Source organism: Anser cygnoides, chromosome 13 (genome assembly GCF_040182565.1).
Source record: "Anser cygnoides isolate HZ-2024a breed goose chromosome 13, Taihu_goose_T2T_genome, whole genome shotgun sequence".
Lineage (NCBI taxonomy): Eukaryota > Metazoa > Chordata > Aves > Anseriformes > Anatidae > Anser > Anser cygnoides.
The window spans coordinates 3795242-3819767 of NC_089885.1; the positions used below are offsets into that span (position 1 = coordinate 3795242).

A 24526-nucleotide genomic window follows, 5' to 3' on the forward strand; every position below is an offset into this window, starting at 1 on the left:
ACAGAGGTATTTTCCATCTCCTCTTCATCCTTTTACAGGAAAGCCTTTTTCATAAGTGATTCCTCAAAGTGAGGGTGGGCATTTGCCTCTGGGGGGTTGGTCTCTGGGTCTGCAGTCTGACAACTGAGTTACCCCACGCTGTGGCCACGATCGGCAAAGATTTCAGGCAACCCCAGTGCACCGCTACTGCAGCCGGTAGTAGATGCCCTGTGAGTTTGTTGAGAATGGGGTGAAAACCATAAGCAGCGCAAGGTGAAGGATATTTAATGAGGACAAAAAGTTCCCTGGGGCAAGGAGATGGTGCGTGGCTAGATCCCGTGCCACCTGCCCCAGGCTGCGTCACCACCCTGGGCACCTTCACCGCTCGGGGGCTCGATACGGTGCCACTGCTCCATCTCTGCCTGGCTCTCCCAGGCACCAGGTCCCACGGCTGAGCAGCTGGGGACCCCTGGCTGCTGGCAGGCGGCCGGGCTGGTCCCCATTGCTACGTGCCGGTAGGTGGTTCCCGTCTCACGGAGCTCCTTGCCAAGGGAGGCTGTTGACGCGCTCCGGCGTTGCCAGATGGTCCCCTTACCTCTCCTGCTCATGCGCTCCCTCGGAAGCGTTAATGATCCCTGTGGCTCTCCGGTGGAGGGGCTCCTTTTTGTGACAACCTCATTACGTGGTTATCAGGAGCTGCCACCATCCAGGTTGTCACGACAACCAGGCGCATTCAGAGCCGCTGGGAGAGGTCTGAACCTCAGGCGAGGAACCAGCCCTGGCTCCCAGCAGATGCTCACCCGCAGCCAATCGGCGGGCGCTGGGAAACCATGACATCATGGGCCCAGCAGGCCCCCAAATTGAATTGTTAGCTTCCAGCGGCCCTCCTGCCCCCGATCAGCCCCGGTGAAGCCGAGCCGGCCCTGCCGCGGTGCTCCAAGCCCCGCTGCGGGATGCTCAGCCCCGCTGCAGGGCGGGTGGGAGCGCACGTGCCTCAGCTGGAGCCCGCAGCGTGCTGAGCTGCGGAGCCGGGAGCTGCTTCCAGCGGCTGGGAGTTGGGTGTCGGAGTCGGTTTTATCTGCAGGATGAGCTCTGGGGGGCTGCTGCTATGTACGGGAGTTTAATGGGACCCATGCTGCCACCCAGTTAGCAGTCAGGTGTGTTGCTCGCTCATGGGGTGTCTGCCAGGGAGGTGTGATAGATGCCCCAGAACTGGTTCTGTAGTGGATGGAGGATGCACCCACTGGCACCGTTTGTTCAATGTCCTCATGCCTTCGCTAGGGTACCCGAGCCACCCCTGGAACAACACACTGTCGGGGTTACGTCCTGCAAGGCACCCTGCAGGTGTCGGGCTGCAGAGCTTCCCTTAATTCCTCAAGGAAGACTTTCCTTTTTTCTTATTTCCAGGCTGCCCTAGCTAAGTGTTTGTTCAGTTCCCGAAAATGCTGGTGCTTGGCCTCTCTGCTGGAGACTTTCAGTCTGGCACAGCCCTTTTGGGCAGGGAAGAGCCCTGGGAGCTTGAGGCACTGCGAGTCACTTGGGGAGGGTCTGTTTGATTAGAGCTGAAAGGTGGGGTTACGCGGCTTTTGGCTTCCGACGTCCTCAAGCATCTTGGCGAGAAGGAACAAAGTCCAGGGGAAGACGGCTCAGGGCTAGCAGTTGTCTCTCGGGGTTCTGCAGTGGCCGCCTGACCCCATCTTGTCCTGGGGCTACGGCCACAGGCAGGAGTTGGCCCTGGGCTCCCTGGGGAGCAGGGGCACAGCCAGGTGGGGTCAGAGGCTCTCCTGCACCCCGTGGGGACACCACCGGCACCCCGGCTGTGCCTGGTCGGGCTCCACGCGGCCCCGCAGCTCCGGCACGGCTGTGCTCATGGCCTCCGCCGGGGTCAGCCCCACGCCCCAGGGGCACGGGAGCCCTGCGGGGTGGGCACTTCCCCTTCTGGCCTTCCCTCGTGCTCGGCGGGCTCGGGGGCTTCGTGGCCTCCGGGGGCGCGGAGTCCAGAACCACCCGCGACTGCCAGGAAGCTCCCCGCGCTCAGCCCTGCAGCGAGGTTCCCCTGGCTCCCCGGAGCGCCCTAACCCCGGCCCGGGCGCAGCGGGGGCACGGGACGGCGCCCCCCGAGGGAGCCGCCCCGCGGAGCCCCTCTGCAGGGCCGAGCCCCTTGGGGCGCCTCCGGCCGCGCCCCCCCGCGCCGCTCCCCGCCGCCGCCGCCGCCCCGAACCACAAGCTCGCGCCCCCCGCGCCGCCGCGGGCCCGCCGCAGCCGCGCGGGGGCAGCCAATGGGCGCGGCGGGCGGCGGGTGACGCCAGGGGCCGGGGGGGCGGCGATTGGCGGGCGCCGGGCGGCGGCGGCGCGCGGGGCCGGGCCGGGCGCGCGGCAGATGGGCTGCGGCGGGAGGGGAGGGGGCGGCGGCGGGGGGGCCGGGCCGGGCCGGGCCGGGCGGCAGCAGCGGGGGCAGTGCCGGCAGCGCCAGCAGCAGCATGACGGCGGCGGCGGCGGCAGGTAACGGCGGCGCCCCGCGGGGAGGGCCGGCCCGGTGACACCTGTGCTGGGGGGGGCTGCGCTGGAAATAATTGCCTTTTTTTTAAATTTTTCCCCCTTTATTATTATCATCATCATCATCATCACCCGTCCTCCCGCTGCCCTGGCCCTGGGAGGAGGCTGGGAGCGATCGCGGCCCCCAGCTGCCTCCGCTGGAGGCCTCCCGGTTGCCCCCCCCGTGCTGTCCCCCCCGGCTGGGCTGGGGCCGGGGAGGCTGCAGCCCCTGCCCTGCTGCTGCCGGCCTGCCCCGCGGAGAGGCTGAGGCCCGAGGGGAGGACGAGGCCGGATCTCCTCCTCCTCCTCCTCCTCCTCCTCCCCCCCCCGTGCCCACCCACCCACCTTCTCCTGGGGCCGTGGGGTGCCGGGGAGGGGGCCGGAGGCAGCCCCTTGGAGGCCGCCGTGGGGCGGAGGACGGGAGCGGGGAGCGGAGGCCTCCGAGCACCTCGGCCCCAGCCTGGCGTGGCCGCGGAGGAGCCTCGAAGGTGTTCGGGCAGCGGGTGCCCGGCGGCACGAGCGCGAAGCCAAGTCAGGCGGGAACTGGGGGCGGTCGTGGCTTCAGGCCGGGGGCGCGGCTGGTGGAGGCTGGGGAGCGAAGGTTGCCGGGACCTGGTCTGTGCACGGAGCCTGCCTCGAGCCCGGCTGTGCTGCCACGAGGCCAGGCAAAGGAGAGGGATGCTCGCGGCCTTCCCCGGGCACGGCGCCGGGCAGAGGAGGTGGCGGAGGCGCGGTGGGTGTTGGGGTGCTGGCCGCACGGCTGGGGCTCTGTGCTCCGACCCGTGCGCATGGCGTTTCTTCCCCAAGTGGCTCCGGATAACTAAAAGTAAGTCTCAGGAGCTCCTGCGAGCCCTGAGCTCCTGTTACAGGATTAAGTTTCCCAGCTCGTAGGCCACCGCTCGCAGCAACAGCTCAGGCCGCAGCTGTGGCAGCAGTGCTGTGGGAGGCAGCACCCAGGGCGAGCTGCTCTGCCTGTCCTGGGCACCGTGCTCCGGCCTCGCTCCCCTCGGGGCCTTAGCACGGGCCTCGTAGTGCGGCTGGCAGGGCCTTTGTGCCCTCGACACCAGCAAGCCCCATGAGGCTGGGTGAAATCCTGGTCCCACTGAGGCCGGTGAGCGTTTCGCTGTTGGCTGTAGTGGAAGACTTTATCTTGTACAGTCTAGAAAAAACTTAGTACAAAGCCTTCTTCCTTTACCCCCCTGTATTTCTTAGCGAGGCACAGGTGAGAGCAGTTCAGCCCTGCAGCATACTGCCCACCCCAGCTGGTTCCTGGCCTACCTGCTTTGTGGTGATGTCCCATTGCAGGTCCTGTTTCCTCTGCCTAGAAGCTTCCTCTTTTTCCTTCAGTGGTTTAACGGTGACTCTGGATCCAAGTATTCCTGGAGCTGATGGTGAGCTGGGGTCAAACACAGCCTGGAAGCTGGAGGCCTCTCAGATCTGCCTTCAGCTCCTTTGTTTCAGCCATGGCTGCACAGAGCTGCCTATGGGGGACATGTTGCCAGATTTGCTTTCCAGTCCTGCTTTGAGTGGGCTCCCTGTGACTTTGGGGTGTTAACAAGGCTTTCGGTCTGTGCCTACCTGGTTTGAGCGTTAATTTCTGCTCCTTGTTGTGCTACACAGCGGGCATCCTCAGGCCTGGGCAGGTGGAGATACTTGTCTCAGACCCACTGTCATTGGTGTGTCTCCTGCTTCTGGGGCTAATTGTATATTGGAAAAAATACGAGCAACATAAGGAAGTGTCTGTGGCTCGTTAGTGCTTTGTCTCAGTGCTTTGAGTTTTGGAGATCTTTTCCAGGTGCAATCAGTGACAGGGTGAACATCAGCGTCTGTGGCTCGTGTGCAGCTGACAGCAAACACAGGGTGTGCTCTGCTGGGGGCAGCAAAGGGACTTCCCAGCTGGCATGGCACATTGGGCAGGTGGAAGTTTGCTCTGGCAGAACCCCTGGCGTGAGGTGGCCTGGGGGCTGTCCTGCGGCGGGGAACGGGCGGCAAGGTGACCCTGCCCTCCACAGGCAGCGTGGGACGTGCCAGGTGGACTCCCCATGCCATGGGTGGGCTGCACGGCATCCCTGTGGTCAGTCGCACCAACCGTGGTCTTGGTGGTGAGCTCTCACGTCCCCAGCTAGTGGAGCTCCCGGCCCCAGGAGACCCTGGGCAGGGAGGAGGTGCCACCAGCGGGTTTGCTTTGCTCTGATGACCTGTGGCGACGACTGTGCCTCAGGAATGCAAGGGTCAAATAGCATCGTTATATGTTCAATTAACTTATTTCCTGATATTTTTTATCGTCAGTTGTTTACCTAGTGACGTATGACAGATACAACTGATTCTTGCCTGGTCCAGAGCGAAGTGCTGCTCTGCCCTGGAGTTTTCCGCACAGCAGAGCTGATGCAGGACGCTCCCCTGTAGCCCTGCATAACGTTTGGGATGAGGGGAAATGGCAAAGTTAAGGTTGGATACGCCTCCTCTGCCCCGGTCTTGTGTGCGTTTTCCTCGCCATTAGAAGCAAATGAAGGCAATTTGGATCCCGTTATATCTTCCCCACTGTGTTTGGGACACTTTGGGGGAAGTTTAAGTGCTTCTTTGTAATCCTGAGAGCAAAAATGTGCTTTCTCAGAGACATGGAAGCAAAGCCATCGACTTCAGAAAGGGATACCATGTGCATGTGCTGGTGATCGGTGTGCATTGATCCAGCTTGCTGCACGTGCGTTTTGCTCTCCTATGAGACAACGTATCGCAGTGTCACTTCTGTCCAGCCTTGGATACCCTATGAGCCCGAATCCACCCGCCATTTCAACACCGAAGTACCGCACAGGCTCCAGCACGGGCATTCTCATTTTCTTTCTAATCCAAGGTGCTGAAAACACTCTGGCACCTCAGCGGGCTCACCGTTGCTTTGCAGCGTGCACGCATGGCTGGCTGCACGTGATGGGGGGTACTGAAACGCCTTCTCTTCCCGTCACGTCACCTGGGAGCGCTCGGCAGGCAGTGCTGGTGCAGGGACAGCAGCTGCGTGCCCCGCTCCCTGTCCTCTGCTGGCAGGCATAAATCGGTGCCTGTGCTTTAGTTGGGAAGGGCGCTGGAAAGTACTTCTCTCGAGGGGTGTGAAAGGCCTCGTGTTTTCCTTGTTCTGTCTCCTCCTCCTCCATTTCGTCTTGTGAGGGAGAAAATCCTCTAGATGAGAAATTTTCCAGCGCTTCCCTGCAGAGAATTTTGATTCATCCTGCAGTGCCCAGATGCCAGCTTGTGTTTATCAGGTGCGCCCAGCCCCTCCCCAGATGCCACATGAGGCTGCTGGTGTGCAGTAAACCTGGGAGGGAAGAATGGAAGTCGCACTGCTGAAATCCTGGATGCTTGCTGACGTTGGTTTTAATGTCTCCTACCATCACAGGCAAGAGATTATGGACTTGGATTTGGGATGCACTTGTAGTGTCACCAGAAAAGCTGTCAAATGTGTGTTTGCAGAAATGGAGGCTTGGAAAGTGCCTTTAATTGTGATTCCACTCTGCTCAACACAGATTGTCATGCTTTGAGCTCAGGTTTGTTTGTATCAGGGACAGACATTGATACCACAGCTCCTGTTGGGGCATGAATATTTCAACAACTGAAACGATGCCTGCCTGCTCCAGAAAAGAGCTGCTTACACCCTCATTTGATCTTTTTAGTCAGCCTAGCCAGCTCAGGTTGGCATCCTGGTTATTTATTTCCTCCTGATATGGTCTCTGTTAGCCACGCTGTGCTGTTGCTCTCCCTTTTTTGTTGCAGAAGCTCTGGGAACTCAAGTTGGGAAGAGGTGAGATTTCTAGCAAGAAAAAAAGACTACAGCAGCCAGAATTTGCTTCCTGTTTAGTTTATTGCTGAGAAAGCACCTGGCTTGCATTTTGTAGCGTGTGTGAAAAAATGAGGTGGGGTAAAATTTGAAAGTCTCTGGAGCAGCAATCTGAGGGAACAGTCTCCTTTCATTTCTGCCCCACATCCCGCCCCACACCTTCTCTCTGTGCTCTTCCGTGCTCTATCAGTCTCCCTTCTTCTTACTGCACTACAGGAATGCAGGGTCTTCCTCTGTAGTGACACTAATGACAAATGTCTCCAAAGCATCTCATGAGGGATCGTTTCCTTCCTACAACCATGATCCATAATGCTGGCAACAGCTCTTGAGCAGCTTGCTCCTCGGGGCATGTCCTGTCCTCTCCTCTGGTGTGTGGAGCAATGCGGATGGCCGGTGTCAATGCCGGGCTTCTTCCCGTAGTGAGGGAAAGCGGTAGGAATTGGGGTATGAGGTGGTAGGAACTGGGGTATGAGGTGGTTTCCAGTTCTAAGTCTTGGTGTGGTATTTCTCTCTTTAGTCCCACAGTTATGCAAGAGGTTAGTTACGTGTTCCTCGGGTGTTTTTGTTGTTTCATGCTGTTTGCATTGTTTTCCATCAGAATGGCAGGGCGTTCTCTCTGTGTGAGGCTGTTGGAGCGCTTCTCCTGAACGTAATTGCCTGTGAACCAGGGCAGAACTTAGTTATTGAGTTACAGCCACGTGTGTATCCTGTGCAGAAGTATCTAGCGAACATAATCCCAAAGTCAACACACCATAAGACTTAATTTGGGGCAAGGAGAGGGGAAAACGATGACCTTGCATATTCTAGTAGCCTTTGGCATATGAGCTCTCATTAGACTCGTGGCTTCGGTTGGTGGGTTCATCAGGCAGAAGACTCCTTGCACTTATGTTCAGATCTGCCCTGCAGGGTTGGGGAGACCTTACAGGGGGATCTGTGGAGCTGCCCATGCCCCAAGTGCTGGTTCCTTCGCTGCAGAAGGGGTGGTCAGAGCTGGCCACGCTCCCTCCCAGCGCGCTCGCTGTGCTCCAAATGGTGGTGCAAGAGGGCAGCGAGCAGCGGGTGCGTGCCTCAGGCGTTTCTCTGCACTTGCAGAGTGAGGATCCCAAAGCATGTTTTCCATGAAAGATGTTTTAAAGGTTTCCAGTGAATGGCTAGAATTCAGGTCTGGGGGAAAAACACTGGAGTGCTCGGCAGGGGCTGGCTGCTCACAGGGCTGCCTCAGGCACGCTGCTGAGTACAGGCCTTGCCGCTGGTGGTCCGTGGCTCCCCAAGGTGGCTGGAACACCAAGGGTGAAGTCAGATGGCCACAGCTGTCAGCAGGGAGCTGGCAGAGCAAAAAAAGATACCAGTGAGAAGCAAAAGTGACTCGGGTTTTGTGTCCTGACCTAACTGAGGGGAACAGTGTATTGGTGCGACGGGGAGCTTGCAGGCATAGGCCTGTGGGTGCTTAAATAACTGTGGGTCCACACCGCCGCACGCAGACGACTTAGGGTGGAGTGGAACTTCTGTCCTTTTCCAAAGCAGAGCCGTGACATTTCCATCTCGCAGCGCTAGCGAGAGCGGAGCCCACCGCCCCGAGGCTGCAAGGCCCGGCTGAAACGCGTGCCTGAAGGAGAGGCCTGCGGCATGCAGAATTGCTCCTTGTCACGTGTCCGGTGTTAAACACAAGGAACTGGAATCGGGAGGTGTTCGTGCTTGTGTGCAGCAGAAATTTGGTGGTCTGTGATTCTTTAGTCAAAGGCATCTCCCGCTCCGCCATCACGGCCGGCTGGTTGCCGAGCTGTGCTGTAAGGTGGCCGCGGCACATCACGCAGCCGGCCGTGTAGCGCAGCGTGATCTATGATGGAAGACATAGGGGCTCTCTCGGGACTGGGGATTTAAAGGCTTTTTAGACACTTTGCATTGCCTTTCCCTTGTACGTGTCTGGGAGAGGTGTCCCTGTATGCATACATCTCATATGCAAATGTGTTTTGAGTCGCTGCGCGTTTTGTCTGTATTTAGAAAAGGAGTAGTTTGGAGAAAGAAGCCTCCAGGAAATGTCGATTTGTGCGAGCACAGTGGCTGTGATTTGGGGGGGAGGCAGGGGTGGGAATGAGGGGGAGGCTCACTGAGGTTTGTCTCTTCTCTTGTAGCATTTTGGGAAAACTCCAGCCAAGGCCCACATACAGTCAAATGAATCAGCCTCCCGTTTTGCCATAAGTAATTGGCAGCTTTAGCTGCAATGCAGTTTTGATGTATGGCTAATACACTTTTCCTAGGTTGATGGAGGGGAAACACTGCAGTAGCTGCTTGATACTGAGTTGGCCTTTGTACGGAGCCTTTGAGCTACTGGGGAGCCATTGTAGGCTTCTTCCTGAAAGGCTGGAATTTGCTGCAGATTGTGGTCGTGCTCGAGTCTTAAGGCTGTCATTGCTGTTATCAGCTGTAGAAAATACATTTCTTGTTGCGTACAGGCATAGAGGGCACTCTAAGCTGGCGCTCAGCACAGGATTTCCGTGGAAGAGTCTCGTTTTGTAATAACTTCAGCAGAACATTCATGTTCTTAGAGGAGTGACTGTTCCTGTCCTGACAAATAAAGCATTTTGGCCTTCTCCTACTTCTGTAGCAAAATGAAATTCACTTGTTTTGTAAAGCATCTGGTGCCAATTCAGACTCAGAGCTTTCTGTGTCTGCTGTAGGATTTCCAGTGGGCTCGGAAAACTTACCAGACAAGCTCAGCATTCACCGCTGGAAGGATCTGGGGTAACTGGAGGGCTTTCTTGTCCTGGAAACAGGACATGTAGCAGTTGTCCTTGGCAGTCTAAGACTTGCCAAATGCCTTTTATTTCCTGTTGGAAGCATAGTTTTACATGGAAGGACTGTATTACTTACACGACTCTAGTATCTGTTGGTAAATATTGACTTTAATAACATACGCTTCACCTTAGCAGGATAACAACAGTGAGGGATAAATGCCCAGCAGTGAAATGTTTGTGTTCTTCACAATATTTTGTAAATACCACAGGTATTATTTTCATGTAGCATTTGAAAATACATTATAAACAAGTTACTTTGGGGATCCTGTAGTCATACATGTGACTAGTCAGCCTTGGAGTTTTATTCATGGCCAGGGCTTTGCTGAGCTAAATGCTGTCTAAACAGAGAAAAAATGAGCCTGGCCTCGAGGTATTCTTCCATGGGATTACCTCGTGTGGGCAGCATGTGGCCTTCCTCCCCCCAGTTGGCGTATGGGGGAAGAAAACATTCCCAGAGAGTGCAAATGTGAAGTCTTCCTGGGGGCAAACTATTGGGTTGTCTCCACAGCATTTTGCACCAGAAATGAAACACAAAACAGTCTAGTTTTGCCTGCACCTTTGTAGGGAGCAGAGGGGACTCCTGGATGTTTAAAGATGGAAACACACAGAAAGCAGAATGGCATCTCCTTCCCATGCGTGCTTACCTGCACAACAGCACTCCTGCTTGTTTGGGTCAGTGCTCTGTGTGTAGCTGGAGAGAGGTTATATCCAGACCAGCTGGGCTGAAGTTTGCTTTCTCTCTCCAGTTCACTGGCCAAGTGTTTTATGTTTTCTTCAGCATAGCTTTAAATGGACATTGTTTGACCCTGTTCTGGAACGGAGCTGGTATTTCTACATGTAAGTAACCTTTTTCTTTCCTGAACAAGGTCATTGCATCATGATGCAGTAATCCTCTGCCTGTGGGATAAACCATCCTCTCTGTCTGTGTCTCTGTCTCCGTCTCCTACTCTTATCTGTGTTTGTTCTCTCTTCAAGTGTGCATGGGGGGAGGAGAAACGAGGGGAGAGCACAAGTTCCGATTCTGGCCTGTTAAACTATGTTTAGAGAGAATAATGCATGGGTTGTGAGATGCGAAGGGCTGTTGTCTTGCAGAGCTGTTGCTTTGATACTTTATCCACAAAGCGAAGCTCCCGAGTCTCAAGTCAGAAGAGCCTGGGGATGAAATTACACCTTTGCCAGGCTCTGACAGGTTAAACTTTACAGAGATGCAGGTAGCAAATTATCCGCGGGCTGAATTGCAAAGGAGGGCTTTTAAACAGGCTTTAAAAACCTGTCGAGGAGATTGAGTGGATAAAAATAGTAAGTTCTTGCATCCTTCCTTTTGTCTGTCGAGCTAAAAGCCATCTGCAAAGGAAGGACCGTGTCATTATCCTGGTCTCAGCCCAGAGGGACCTGCGAGGTGGAGCCGTGCTGCTGGGGCTGGGACAGGGCAGCAGGGAGCTGGCAGCAGGACCCGGCCCTCCTGCTGCCTGACCCGTCGGACTGAGTTGCCTCCCTGCTTCCCGCAGTTTCTAATTTGTCTTGGATGTGTCCATGTGCTTTTTCTGGGGTCAATTTACACCACAATATAGCATTCATGGCCAGCCTGAGGTGTGCCCGAGGAGGTCTGGTTCACAACTATTTTCACTTCATTTAGGATGAGGTAGTGCGGCTGCCTGGGTGGCAGGGGCTGTGCTCGGCGGCCTGGAGGGTCTCTCCCAGTCCTGTGCTCCCGTGTAACCTGAGGTGGTGCCATCTCAACCGCATCGAGGTGCCAGTGATGTAATTTCAAACTGTCTGCCCTGAGCACCAGCCAAGTTGGGCAGGCTGCGCGTGCGTAAGATGGGACTGGCTCTGATCCCGTCTGCTTTCCCAACTAACAGGTAGAGGATAGGCAGGGCTTGGTTCAAAAGCAAACCGGTTGCCTGAGCAGAGAAGGCAGAGCAGACGTCCTAGTGGCTGATAACATCTTTCACCTGCTCCAAGGAAATAGCCCCTCGGTTGCTGTGCAGCTCCGAGATCTCTTGAAGATAAGGACGAACAAGTAAGTTGAGTGATCAGGTTATAGGGTCTCCGCAAACGGCTTGAAAAGATGTCAGGCCCTCACTGTGGGTGGATGCTACAGCGATGGAGCTATCAAAGTAATGCATCTGGAATCATGAAGACTTGATGGTTGGTTGCTGTAATGCAGTACCTTTTAGCGGTTCGGAGCATTGCTGTGGTAGAGCACATGTCCTAAAGCTGGAAGTGGGCTCCCTTAGCTGTCAGCAGGACAAGACTATGCCAGACACCATGCAGGGCATGTTTCTGTGGGTACGGTTCTGCACTCACATGCCTTTACGGCCATCAAAACAAACGTGTGTCCAGTTTGTAGTGCGAGCAGAGGAGCTTAGATGGGGCTGTGCCCGTCTGTGGAGACTCAGCAGTGTCCAAGCAGTCCCTGTTCCAGGCACTAGAGACACCAGTAACAGCCACCGTATCCTCCTGGTAACATTTTGTGCCTTGCAATCATCCCCAGCTTATTGTGCCCCAAAATCCAGGAGTCTTCCCACAGAGTGCATCGCTGACACCATCTTTGCCCACATTTCAGCTGTGCCGCCTCTGTTGGTGAACCAGGCTCTGTAGAGTTTTGTCCAGTGTCTGAACGTTTTAATGGAGGAGGGGAAATTTCCAAATGAGATTAATTCATTGCGTTCTTCTGTCACTGCCTGTTATTAGAAGGATCCCAGCAAATGAGCTCGTACTGCTTCCTTTGCCTTACTGGTTTGCTTCTGCTTAATTCTGGCAGAATTGTTGGGCCCGGATTGCAAGGGCTGACCGTGTTGTAGATAAAACCCAGTCCCAGCACAAATTCCCAACCATCAGTTATGATAGCTTGGATGTTCCTAGTAGGCTACATTTCAGAGCAGCATTGATTTTGATTTCTTAGTGCGACTTGTGATTTGCTGAGTTCCAGCTGAAAGCAGCCTTCCCCTGCCCTTAAAGGGTTGTCCTGGACCTGCCTGTGTTTGCAAACTGCAGAATCACAGCTTAAAAGAAGTCTTCTAAACATGCACAGCCGAGTGTAGTACCTTTCCCTTTGCACTTAGATTTAAAACCAAACGTCATAAAAACAACTTCCAGTGCTTTGATGTGGGCTCATCATTTTCTCATGGATGCTATTAATATTGCATGCCCCTTTGCTGCTCTGGGGCGGGTGGCAGCACTCGCTAGCAGCAGCCAGCTGTGAGAAAGGAGCTGTTTCCTGGTGGGGAGTGAAATTTAGGCCAGCTGTGGGTGCTGGAACCACATCTTAGAGGCTGTCCCTCTGAGCTCTCCCTTCCCGTGCTTTGCCTGAGACCGCAGTGAGTGGAGTTTCTGGTACCCAGCATCCTGCAGCCTGCTGAGCTGCATTTCTGCCTTAACGTCCGTGCCTCAACGCTCAGGCGAAAGGAGAGCCTGAATCATGGTCACGTTGGGCTCTTGTGCTGTCGCTCCAGGAAGTCGATAGCCCTCAACTCGAGGGACTCGCCTGATTAAAGCCGTTTAACTGCAAAGTAGTCAGCAACAAATGATGCCCTTGCTTCGGTTTGGGCAGTGCTTGAAACTTGGCATCTCCCCCTGCACCCCTTCAGCACAACAAAACAAAGCAAACTCCGTACAGCATCCCAGGTGAGGTCTACATGCAGGGGATGTGTTTCTTCCCACGGGTTGAATTGTTTTGCAGTCAGGCTTCTGGGATCTGAATGGATTTTCAAACCCGTGTCAGAGCTTGGTGATGAGATTACTTCCAGCAAAAAATAACCTGTCACTGCTGCTCTCTTAGTCTGCATTAGCTATCTCATTGGGGGTTTCGTGACACAGCTGCCATCTCAGAGGGCAGTCCTTATGAAAAAGAATGGCCTTTGGCCAAATCCTGCCTCCAGTTATGTGGTCTGGCCCCAAGTTTTCGTTTAATTTACGGAACTGAGGTTTATAAAATAGCTGTGTTTAATACCTGCATCAATTCCCATCTCGATGTGACACCTTCTAAATAGCATTCGCAATAGGAACGTGGTCTCGAGCTTTCTGATGTTTCTCAGCACGCATTCGTCCTTTCTTTGGCTCCCTTTCAAGTTGTTCTCCCTCTCACAACCTTTCCTTTCCATGCAGAGCTCCTGAGGTAGGCATTTTGCAGGTGGCTGCAGGCGTTGGCCGGTCATCCAGGAAAGGGCTCCTGCCCTGGAGATGTTTCCTTGTAGGCAAGGAGGAGAATGCCCAGTTCTGCCATCCGAGCGGCTTTTAGAAGAATGGAAGCTTGGTTCTTGGAGGGCAAACCAAACCTTCTGCAAAGGCTTAGGAAGTGTAAGTGATTCATCTCCGTTTATACAATCTACTAGGATCCTATGTTGCACTTTAATGTAATGCCCTGAATCTGAATTGGATCGAGGCACTCTTTTACAGTTTGTGGCAGCCAAAGTCACGTTAGTGCTGATATAAATCCTAAAAGAGTGAACGATCTACCTGGGTAAGCATGGCTGAGATCCATCAGTAACACTGAAAACTCTTCTTCTGATAAAGGCCCCAGCTGTCAAGGGGGGAGAGATTTTGCTGATCTGGGAACAGCACAAGCCCAGAAAGCTGGCACGGCGTCTGCCTGGTTGGCCAGTCGCGTACTGACACACGTAGGTACTGCGTGGGAGCAGAAGACAGGAGAGGTTAGAACTGGGCTGCTGCTTGTCTTCCTCATACTTTTCTTCTGTAGAAACCAGTGGAACTAGTAAAAGGTGAAGGGGCAGAGAAACTTCTCTCTCCAGCTCACAAGTTGTCAGAGATGAGTGCTGTATGATATGAATCCTGTTTCCTACTTCAGGGATTGCAGACCCAGGTCCTTCAACAACTGGATTTTTCCATTGCAAATACCAGAACCACCATTTAACCCCCGCTGTGAGCATCTCTGGGGAGAGGCCAGGACTCAAATGGGCTGCAGAAGCTCCTGCACCTGTCTCACTCATGGAGGTGGGTTCTTGGTATTGAAGATCTTAGCTTTGACCAGGCTCAGAAGGTAATGTGCAGGAATGTTTGCTGGATAAGTCTGAGTAACTCATGTTGGGTAGGTGAGTTTGGATGTCAAGGCATGTGCGACCTGAGCTGGGTTCTCGGAGCTGAGCACTGCCTTCTGTATGCTCCTGAAGCAGGCAGTAATTTCTCTGCTGTGTTACTGAATCCCATCATATTCTTTGAAAGCAAATGAATCAAGTTATGGCCATGGTCGGCAAGAAGTTTAGGGATAAGATGTTGAGCACCGGGAATTTGTCTGAAGGGTATCAGGGGAGTAAATGCAGGAATGGTGTGGCTTCAGCTGGAGGCCTCGCATGAAGAGCGAGCAGGCTGTGTGGTGAGGTTTGGTAGTGTTCTCAGGTCAGGTGGGCATTTCTTTCTGAAGGAAGCTTGGGAACAGTTTTGCTTTGCCAAAGAGAACTCAGAGGCTCTCTGTTCCATTGTCAGGTGGTGGTTGTTTATTACATGAAATCCTTGACAGAGAAAGGAATTTTTATGGTGAAAAGTGCAAGTGCCAAGTAAAACATGAAGAGAGAGTGACTTGAAATAGAGCTGGGGATTTCTCTAAGAAGCACAAATTCTGTTTTCAATGCATGCTTTAATGCCACATCTTAGATTTTCCTTGATAGCATTCCTGCTCGATAGTATTTCTAATCAGCAGGCCCTTCTCTGTTCTCCACCAGTATTAGTTGCAGCTTAATGACATATTATATTGGTTCTTTATCACTCAACTTGCCAAGTCATTTATCTCTTAGAAGGAAGGATGGAGAGGAGAATTTATTGCCTCTCTGTCCCTTGATGTTCTGCAGCACACGCGTGTATTCTGCAAAGCCTGGTGCATTATCTGAAATTGCAGGCGATTGCACACCTAGAAAGGGAGGTGTTGCACACCGCCCACTCTGATAATCCAGCCAAGTCATTTTAATACCCCGTTACACTATATCCACAGAATTTGGTAGAAGGGGTATTAGTGAGAGAGCCGGATAATACACAGTCATTTCCGCTGTGCACACACACAATGCTCACACGCGCACAAATTGGATTTTGGGCAGCTGTTGCCAACAAGTTTCCAAAGGGGATTTTTTCCCCGGGCATTGGTAGGTGAAGAGTCGAGGTGCGGAGATTCTGGGGCACCAGAACAACTGCGGTTGTCTCTTCTGGGGACGGAGCTGTCACTGCAGCAGGAGGAGAGGGAGCCAGGGAGGGGGCCGCATCCCGTGCCAGCTGCCCGGAGGAGCCAGCTTGGGTTTGTCTTTAAGAACTGCAGGCGCAGCTTTGGCTGCAGAATAGACTTTGGTCCTTTGACTTGCAATGAAATGAAGGCAATTCATCCTGTCAGCCTGGGAGGAGGAAGTTCTGGGCTTGTCAGAAAAGTGGCGGTGGCTTAACTGATGCAGTTGTAAATCACCTGCTCCAGTGGTGTGGACGACTGGGTGTCAGGGCGCTCGAGCAAATTCCAGACTTTGCTTCAGTCCATTTTGTGCAGCTGGGTTGTCAAATTAAGTACCGCTGACTGCTGGAAGAGTTGGGCCTGCTTTAAATGTGTTGGCATCAAAGCTTAAATCATAATAAAATGTTTCCTAAGGAGAGTCTGGCCAGTGTCTTCAGCGGCCTCAGTCTGGATGAGAAGGCAGGAAGGAAGGCGGGTGAGTAGATCCCAGTCCTGGTGGTCTCCTCCTCGCTGGTGGGAGCTACTGTGCCTAGGGCCAAGCTGCACGAACGTGTGCCCAGCCTTTGTCACAGCTAGCCTGAATCCCTTCAGTGGCACATGGGGCCAAGTGACCAGATGCAGGAGGTGTAGAACAGGCACATCTTCCCTCCTGCCAGCTCTTGGGGGGGAAGAAGCCCCCCATTTCTGCATTTGGCAGAAGGGCTTTTGCAGAGTGTCATGCGGCTGTGTGCACATTGAGAGCATGGGGCCTTGTGCCCTCCCTCCCCAGAGCCATCTGAGAAGCTCCTAGGCCAGGATGGTTGCTCACTTGCTACAGCTCGCATGCTGTGCTTGGAAGCACTGGTTGGTGTTCAGTCCGGCGTCACAGATTCACGAGAAGGGCAGATCCAAATTGCTTGGGGCACGTTTGTCAGAGAGCCACAATAATAGTAGGAAATAACGGCCACAGCTCATCTTCTACCTCTTCCAAGCCCTCCCCAGCCATTAGCTAATTAATAACCTGCTCGGGGTCCCTGGGAGATGGCCAGCTGCTACCTAAGGGACGGGAAATGCCAATTCCTCCATTTCATCCGGAGGCGGCACCTTCTGATGAAGCCTTCCTGAACAGTGGCACGTTCCCATGAAAAGATTCTCATGCAAGCTGCTGACATGTAACTCGCTGAAAAATTCATGGCCAGGTCCAGTCAGAGACCTGGGCTGTCCCAGGAGCGTGGCCTGTGTCCCCTGGATTGCCATGTGTCTGCAGGGAGGCAGAGCCCTGAGTACAGCACGGGTCCCAGGAGGCCGGGGATTCGTTACAGCGTAATTGCAGCCACTGAGCAGGGAGGGAATTGAGGCACGTCATAATTATGCAACTGGCCAGAGTTCCCGTGGTAAGTCGGTTACAGAGCAGAGAACATCAGGTTTCTGGCACTTCTCCACAGGAAGACAGGGTAGGGAGAGCCCTTTTCGTTTTGGATCCCATGTGGATGCTGAAACGCATGTTTCTAAAGACCCTCAGCTCCCCTGGAGAAGAACAGAAACGATGGGGACACCAACAGCAGGACGAATCAGTTTTTTGAAATTATCGATTTAGCTGAAGGGGAGGCTGCAAAGACAGAGGGATGTGGTCAGTGCCTGTAGCAAAGGCAGGTTCACTAAGTGCTGTGTACAGGTAGACCTGCCTCTGCAGAGAGGGGCAGGGTGCTTGAACACCGAAATACCGAGGTAAACACAGCAGAGAGTGCGCACCTTTATAAGGACAGCACAAACATCTGGCAGGTAGGACGTAGTGCTGCAAGCCGACTTGATTGTTCAGGGAAAGAGGGATGATAACGCTCATTTTCCGTAGGTCTTTATCTGGCCTGGGCTGCTGTGGTTGGTGGGTAGCTAACGAGTGTAGAAACACCAGGCCAAAAGATCTTGCTGTCACTGTCTTCAGCTGGCAGTGATTGCTCTTCTCCGGAGTGCAGGAGATGCTCTGTGGATTGAATCCAGACTATAGATTTGAAATACGAGGTATTGCGTGTACAGGGGACAGAGCCTGGGAGCTCGGGTTGTGTTCCTGGGCTGGAGAGCTCACAGCTGCTGGTGGTGAGTGCTAGGCAGCAAGAGGAGCTGGGCTCCTGGGCTGGACGTCAGGGATAGGTGGTGGCATGCGTTTGTTTATCTTGGTATTATGTCCATAAATTTATTAGGACAATTTGGACTAGTAATTTAATCTGTGCATTGATTTCCTAATTTACAAGCTCCTTGCAGAGTGGTGCCTGCGTTCTGGCCAGCTCAGGTGAGCTCTGCTCAGCTTCCCTTGCTGCAGCCGAGCAGTGTCTGGTCGCAGAGGACAGGCTGCGTGGCGCGCTCTGCAGCCTTCTGTCCCTTTTCTCCTCTAGGCCAAGAGGCTGAGACTCGGCTTTCAGCAGCTGAAAGCTCAGGATCCTGGTCCTGGCTCTGCAGACCAACGTGCGATTTGTCTAACAAGGACGCACCGATCGCTCCGGAAGCGTGCCCCACTGGTGCGGCAGGACTTGGTGTGCGTGGCACGCGCTGAAGGTACCCCCGGCTGCCCGCTGCGGGCCCGGGCTTCGCCTTCACGCTTCCCTTGTGCGCAGGGCTCATGCACTTACTAGCTGGCACCTTGGCGTTTGGCCCCGGCGTGGCAGGCAGCCTGCTCTCAGCGTGCTGAGCCTTGGAGCTTGGCTTCAGCAGGAGCGGGAGGACGATTTGGTCCTTTGCATGAGCGGGACTGAGTCAGAGGGGGTGGGCAGCCAGGACCTTTTGCTCACAAAGGCAAGGAAGTGGAATTCAGTTAGTTGTTAAAGGAGTGTTCAGCTCCTCGGGCTGGAAGGGCCCGGAGAAACCTATGCTGCATTGCTGGAGTCTATTCCGTGACTTCGCTGGGGATTGAATAAGGCTCTGAATGTGTTGAGGTCCTTGCACTTTTAGCCGTAACGCTGATGCTGATAAGCAGAATTGAATTAAACGATAATAGAGGAAAGAGCTGTCTTCCCTGTGCTGATATCTGGTTTCTCCTGATAGAAGTGTCTGCATCTAGATTATTTTAGGTTTTGTTTTGTTTTCCCATGGTATCACACTCCCTTTAATAAATAATTTGTGGTTCTTTGTGACAATTTTCTTTACTCCTGAAGAGAGGAGATCCAGTTTCATATCCCTTCTGGCTTTGAGGTGTGTAGTTGCAAACAGCTTCTACCATCTCTTTTCTTCCTAGCATTGCCTCTTGTTTACAGTTGTGCCTGTACCTTGGGAGAATTTTGCTTAATGCAAGGTAAATATTTGCTCTTTTCTGGTACACCAAGGTTTTATTGCCTTATTTTGTTTCTGATGGCAAACAAGAGCTGTTTGAGATGCAAGGAATGATTAATTTTGCAGAAGAACCTTCAACTCTTAGAAGTGGGAGGATGCTTTCTTCCAGGTGTGGAGACTAAGCAAATGGGATGGCTTTTCCGTAGAGGCTGCTCTTAGGCTTCCCTCTGAAATCCAGCACAAAGCGGGGTGAAACTACCCTGAACACTCGCTACAGTACATCTTTGGCTAGTTTTCCATGTTGTTTCTCCTAGCCCAGGTCTGTGTGCTGCCCTGGGGTGAGGCAGGTCTCTGACCTGCTGAGCTGGGCCAGCACAGATCGGGATGTGAGCAAATCTTGTTTGTTGCTGCAACTTGTGTGACCTGGGGCCGTGGCACACTGATGAGAAGGGCTGGCAGAGGTGCATGCTATCAGCATAAGCTCTGAGGACATCGCTGGGCTATCGTGACACAGAGCCTTGCAAAGGGAAGGCAGTGGTTTCTTCTTACTCTCTGGCTCAGCGTGGAGTTGCATTGCTGCCTGAGGCACTCTGAAATCGCCTGGAGCCTCCCATTAGGGCTAGGTAGCAATTTGGTGGGTTAGCCTGCTGTCTTCTCTTCCACCGAGACATGCACGTTGCCTTCTGTCAAGGCCTTGCATGCTGCCAGCAGTGACCAAGCAGAAGTGCCGTATGCTGATGCTCTCTGACAAACACGGGCAGTCATCCCTCGGGTGCTCTCGGCAGGGTTATTTTCCTCGTCCTTTCTCCTGGCGTGTGACCCAGACAGCGCTGGTGGCTGGCAAGGTGGGGATGGAAATGTACCATTGCAGGGAGCGTTGCTGGTGGCTCCTTTTCCGTCTGAGCAGATAAGTGTCCTTTGTGACCTGGTAGGCACCAGCTGGTAACTGGGCTGGGTCCCTGCTCCCCATAGCTGCTGCTCTTAGGGTCGCGTCTTGGTGTGGCTCTTGGCTGCCCTATAGGACTTGGTTACCTCAGGGAAAAGCAGGCATCTGCCGAAGGCTGCAGGTCGGGGAGGAGGTGACAAAATGCTGCTGGTACAGCGGGCTGATGGGCAGCCCTTCCTGCGGGGTGGGACCCACGGGGTGACCCTGTGCTGCCGAGGACCCTCGGATGGCTGTTCTGGGTCCCTTAGCCCTGCCTCAGGTGTTCCCATGCCTCAGGCAGGTGGCATGGAGGCTGTAGGGCCTCACCGGCTCTTTTGCTCTACAGATTTCTTTAACCAGCCTCAGGGTGGACGCAGGGCCAGGATGTAACCTCACTAGGGACAGGCTCAGTCGATGGCGATTCGTAGATCACAGCTAGCCTTTGCGACCTGTGAGTTAGTGTGGTTTTACTTTTAGTGTGTTCTGTGGTCTCCTTTTGGCTGTTCCAGTTTCTTAATCAAAGCCCTTTGTCTTCTATGGCCTCACAGGGGTATAAATTTTGATGTCAGTGATAATACTTCGTCGTCAAGTACGTTCATGGCTTCGTATTTGCATGGCCCTGCTGCCAAGCAGTGCATGGCTCTGTATGTCAGCTCCTGTCAGCATAAAGTGATAACACCTTGGGTTTCATGAGTTGTTGGTTTTTTGTTTTCGTTTTTTTTTTTTTAATCAACAGCTTCTGTTTGCCCACTGACCTCAGAGCAATTTTTATTCTGCATTTCCAACATTTGGTGGCATTTCTCTACTCTAAGATTGTCTCTTAGCACCGCAGCTGGCTCTGCAATCCATCTGGAATCAAATTGCCCTTTGATGTGATGGCACAGCGGTGAACACGGCTGTAGGACGGCTGGCAGCTCCTCCTGCAGCGCCTGGCTATTGCCAGCCTGTTTGTCTGCCGAGGCCGTGCTGCAGAGATCCTGCTTTGCACAGGAGCATCCTCAGTCACCGCACTCACCTCGTTATTTACTTCCTGGGGAAGCTGCATCATCAGGCGTTCTGTCTCCATGCTCCCTGGGTTCCTCTAACCACGCTCTCGCTCCCTCCAAATGCCGTCGCTCTCCTCCATGCTGAGCGGCTGCTTCGGGGGCCGTGATGTTTGGAGGCATTTCCCTGGAGCTGGAGCCTCACAGCCCCCCCGGTAAGACCTGGGTGTCTGGGGCTGGTGTGTGTTTCTCTGGGGGACCACGAGTACCTCTGGGGTCACACCTGGACCCTGTGGTGCACGGCTCTGTAACCAAAGCATTTACTCTTTTCTCTGCTTCGTGATTTTGCCCGGACAATAGTGCCTTCAGACAGGTTCATTTTGTCTGATATCAAACAACGTATCAGCTCTTCTTGGGTTTGTTGGTGGGTTTTTTTTTTTAGACACTGTCCCTGGCAACAGCGTCTTGCTCATTTCTCATAGTTTTCTGCCACTTTCACCTCCATTTTCCTTTTCTTTTCCTCCTCAAGAACAGATCAGTGTACAGGCTTCATTTGTGCTTCTGTTTACCTTTTTGCCTCATCAGCCCGGAATTTCCAGAGGTTTGATGCCCCCCCTTGCCTCTGCGCTTCCTATTTTCTCTGTACCTAGGTGATGTTTTGTGGACTTACTCTCTTTCTCTTCCTCACTTGCTATCCAGGTTGTTGTGTTGCATGTAGTATGTGCCAGCCAACAACGTGAGGAGCTGTCATATTTCTGAAACTATATTGACTCTTTATTAGGTTCTTTAAAGTCGGGTAGATCTGGAGACACAGACACCATCTCCCATGTACATTAGTGGCGGCTGCCGCGTGTCTGTTGGGATGGCACCTGGGGTGGACGGGGGCTGTGGATGTGTGCATCTTGTAGCCTGGTACCAGGAACCCCGTGAGCTGGCAGTGGCCCTCCGAGCAGCTATAAACTATACATTTATTCTATATTCATTTCATACCTAAAAAAATCCTGCGTTAGTTTACTTAAATTTACTTCTAAGGCCTGAAATTGTAAATGGAAAGTAGGGGGTGTCTAAGGATGGAATCTATTTTGGGTCCTGTTGTCCTCTTTCCTCTTCCCTCGCTTTTATCTGTTTGTTTACTTGTTTCTGTACTTTTTGATGGTTTCTTATTTTTGCCGCTTTCTTTGACCCGACGGAGGATTGCATCAGTGTCAGCTGCTGCTCTGGGAGTTTGTACTTTTGCAGGGATTTGCGTGAGGACTTCCAGCTGCTCAAGAAACACATACTGAGCAGTGGAGGTGCTTCCCTTCCAAAGGAGCAGGTACTGGTGGTTCTGCATCCTCTGCGCAGAGAGCCTGAGAGACAGCGGTACGCCGCTGTGTTGTGAACAGACGTAGCTTGGCGCTTGTCTGCTCCTATCAGAAGATTCCCGTGTCCTTTTGCATCAGCGACTTGTAAGGGCGCTCCCAGGTTCTTCAGAGAAGGCTTCTTGGGCTGTACAGAGCGGCTGCGTAGTTTGTGCTGCTGGAAAGTTGCAGGAAACAAGAATGAAACACAGACGTGTGAAATACCTACTGGCTGCTCCAGCTACGATTTATAGCACGGACACGTTTCCAGAACTAAAATGGTCCCTGCTGGCTCAGGCACTCTCCCATCCAGTGACTGAGGCTGGGATGCCCTTACTGCTGGATCCCACCACCTTCTGGGGAGGTCGTTTTATCCTATGCCAGGCCCTGTGTTCTTGGCCATGGGGTGCTGGCTGTAGGCAAGAGGCTCCGTACAAGCGCAGAGGAACTGTGAGTGGTTCCTGAACCCCTTTATTTTCATGTAGGTGGTCAGAGGACAGAGATCTGCCTTCCTGTTGTGATGCGAAGTCAGACAAGAAGTGGAAACAGAGCACTACTCTGGGGCAGAGGATTTTCTTTGTGTTTGGAGCAATGACATGCTAATCGCTGAACCCCTGTTATAACAAGATAAAAATACTGGTCCGTCAGGGTAGCCGAGAAAACAGCAGATTCAGCGTGTGGATCTTGTTTTGCTTTGTGCGTGTCAGTTTCATTTCTCCCCTGACCTATTTAAGAACAGCATTTGTGAGTTTCCTCTCGTGGTCTTCCCATCCTTGTGCTCTGAGGCTGGGGTCTCGCAGGCACGTGGAACCAAGCACACACAGCAGCCGCTCCGTTCCCCCTCCGCCTGCCACAGACCCACAATACCCCCGAGGTAGTTACGCCATTATGCGCGATAAGATCACTAACGTAGCAGGCGAATATTATATATATGAAGCTAGTCAGCTGTAAATAAAAGGCCTGGCGAAGAATAAAAGGCAAAACGTTGTCCCTGGGGAAGCGAACGGGGATGTGAATGCCTTCCTGCCCTAGTGCCCTAAAGAGACGATGCAGAATCTGGAGCGCATCCACCTCCTGGGCGAAAGGCGTGTGACAGCTGGGCTTCGGTCACTCCTTACCTGCAGGCAGGAGCTGTGTCCTTCCAAACATGACACAGTGCAGTCTTGAGACAGGCTGGTGTGGCAGGTCTCGTGGTGGCGGTGTCAGTCTCCGCTTCTGGCATTCGGACACCTGGAAGTTTGTCCCATGCTCCCCTGATTTGGGGGTCTTTGTCTTCAGCCACAGGAGCAGAGCTGGCGATGCACTCCCTGTCCTGTATTGTTCCTTCTTGGAGTGGGGTTCACCTCCCCGCTCTGGCTGGCAGTCCTGGGCTGGCCTTGGGTAAGTCTTTTAGATGTCTGCTTCATCCTCCTCCTCTATCACATGGGTTTAAATAGCGTTGTTTACTACGACGAGTTCCTCAGCTCACAAACCAGGGATTGCAGAGGCAAAATGAGCTGAAAGGTGACTGGCAGGTGCTGGAAAAGGGCAAATGGCTCTCACCTACACTTACTGGTATTATATTCCTGCTTCCTCAGCTTTCCCACAGTCACGCAGTGGCTGCTGCTTTGGTTTGTGCGTGTTTAGTGGGGCACGGGCAGTGCTTCAGCACCACATCTGTCCTGCTCGTGTTTGTCATGGCACATCTTTTGTGAGTATGGCAAGCAGAGAGTAAACTGTGGAAGGGCAGAGAAAGCACCAGCCCTGCAGAGAATATGAGGAACAGGGAAATTGGTCCTTTTTTCTCCTTTTTCCCCCTCTCTTTCTTCTTCCAAACCTTGTTTGATGCTTTTTTTTTTTTTTTTTTTCCACATAAAGAAAATGCAAGCCATCACAGGCAAGATGCCAACTGGCTTATTAAAGGCAGTCTTAATGCACTGGCTGGAGTTCAGTAGGAATTTAGGGTGCCCATAAAGTACAAAGTCAGGGACTTATATATACATTGAACTCTTATTATGGAAGTCCAAGCAAGGAGAGGCTTCCATGGCTATAGTTTTAATGGCGAGAGAGAGAACAGTGGTGGGAGCAAGCTTAAACTTGCCAAAACACGGTTACTGTTGTGTTCTCTGCCCAGATCGATGACTTTTCTTTTAGCCCAAGTGTAGCTGGGGTTCAAAGCTGTGCTGGAGAGTGGCCCAATTCAAGGCCTCTTGCTGGTGGCTCGTGGTGCTGTCAGCCTTCCCCACAGGTGCTACGTGGTGCTGTGCCTGTGAGTTGGACACAAGCCCCAAGTGCGTGCACACTAGAGAGGCACAAGAAATGAGGAAGAGAGGATAAAAGGGAGAGGAGTATGGGAAAGATGCTTGCAAGCTGTCCAAGGCCGGTGGAAGAACTGGCAATTCAACCTGCATGTCTTGAAGCTGTGTAAAGAGGCAGGCAGGGACTTCCTAGCAGTATGGAGTGCTCACGTCTCCTTACGTGGTTCCAGGTATGTTGCTGTAAGGGAGTTTTGCGGAGGAGAAGACACGCATGATGTGGAAAGTAAGAGACATTTGCACTAATGCAACACCACAGCATGGCTTCTCCTGGGATATTTTCAGTTATAGGTGAAGCATGCATGCCAGTCTGGTGCCTTACTTTTATCACGCCTTCACCAGAGAGGACGAGGGAGGGTTGATGAATGTTTCACATGCCAGGGTGCTCTGACTTGGTGCGGGGCGGAAGCCCGGCTCTGGGTTCTGAGGATTGGTGTGAG

General features: G+C 53.2%; 1 protein-coding gene across 5 annotated transcripts in view; it reads left to right on the forward strand.

Moving 5' to 3' along the window:
- PAK3 (p21 (RAC1) activated kinase 3) overlaps positions 1 to 24526 on the forward strand; it is a 180943-nt gene that overhangs the window by 105715 nt on the left and 50702 nt on the right. Inside the window, exon 1 of one of the 5 annotated variants that reach the window (XM_067004981.1) lies at positions 2335 to 2481. The exons of 3 other annotated variants lie outside the window; for them this stretch is intronic. The gene's annotated coding sequence lies outside the window, so the exon portion shown is untranslated. Of the gene's footprint in view, positions 1 to 2334; positions 2482 to 16758; positions 17066 to 24526 lie in introns of those variants that run through there. One more of the 5 variants, XM_013185086.3, reaches the window with a different exon arrangement.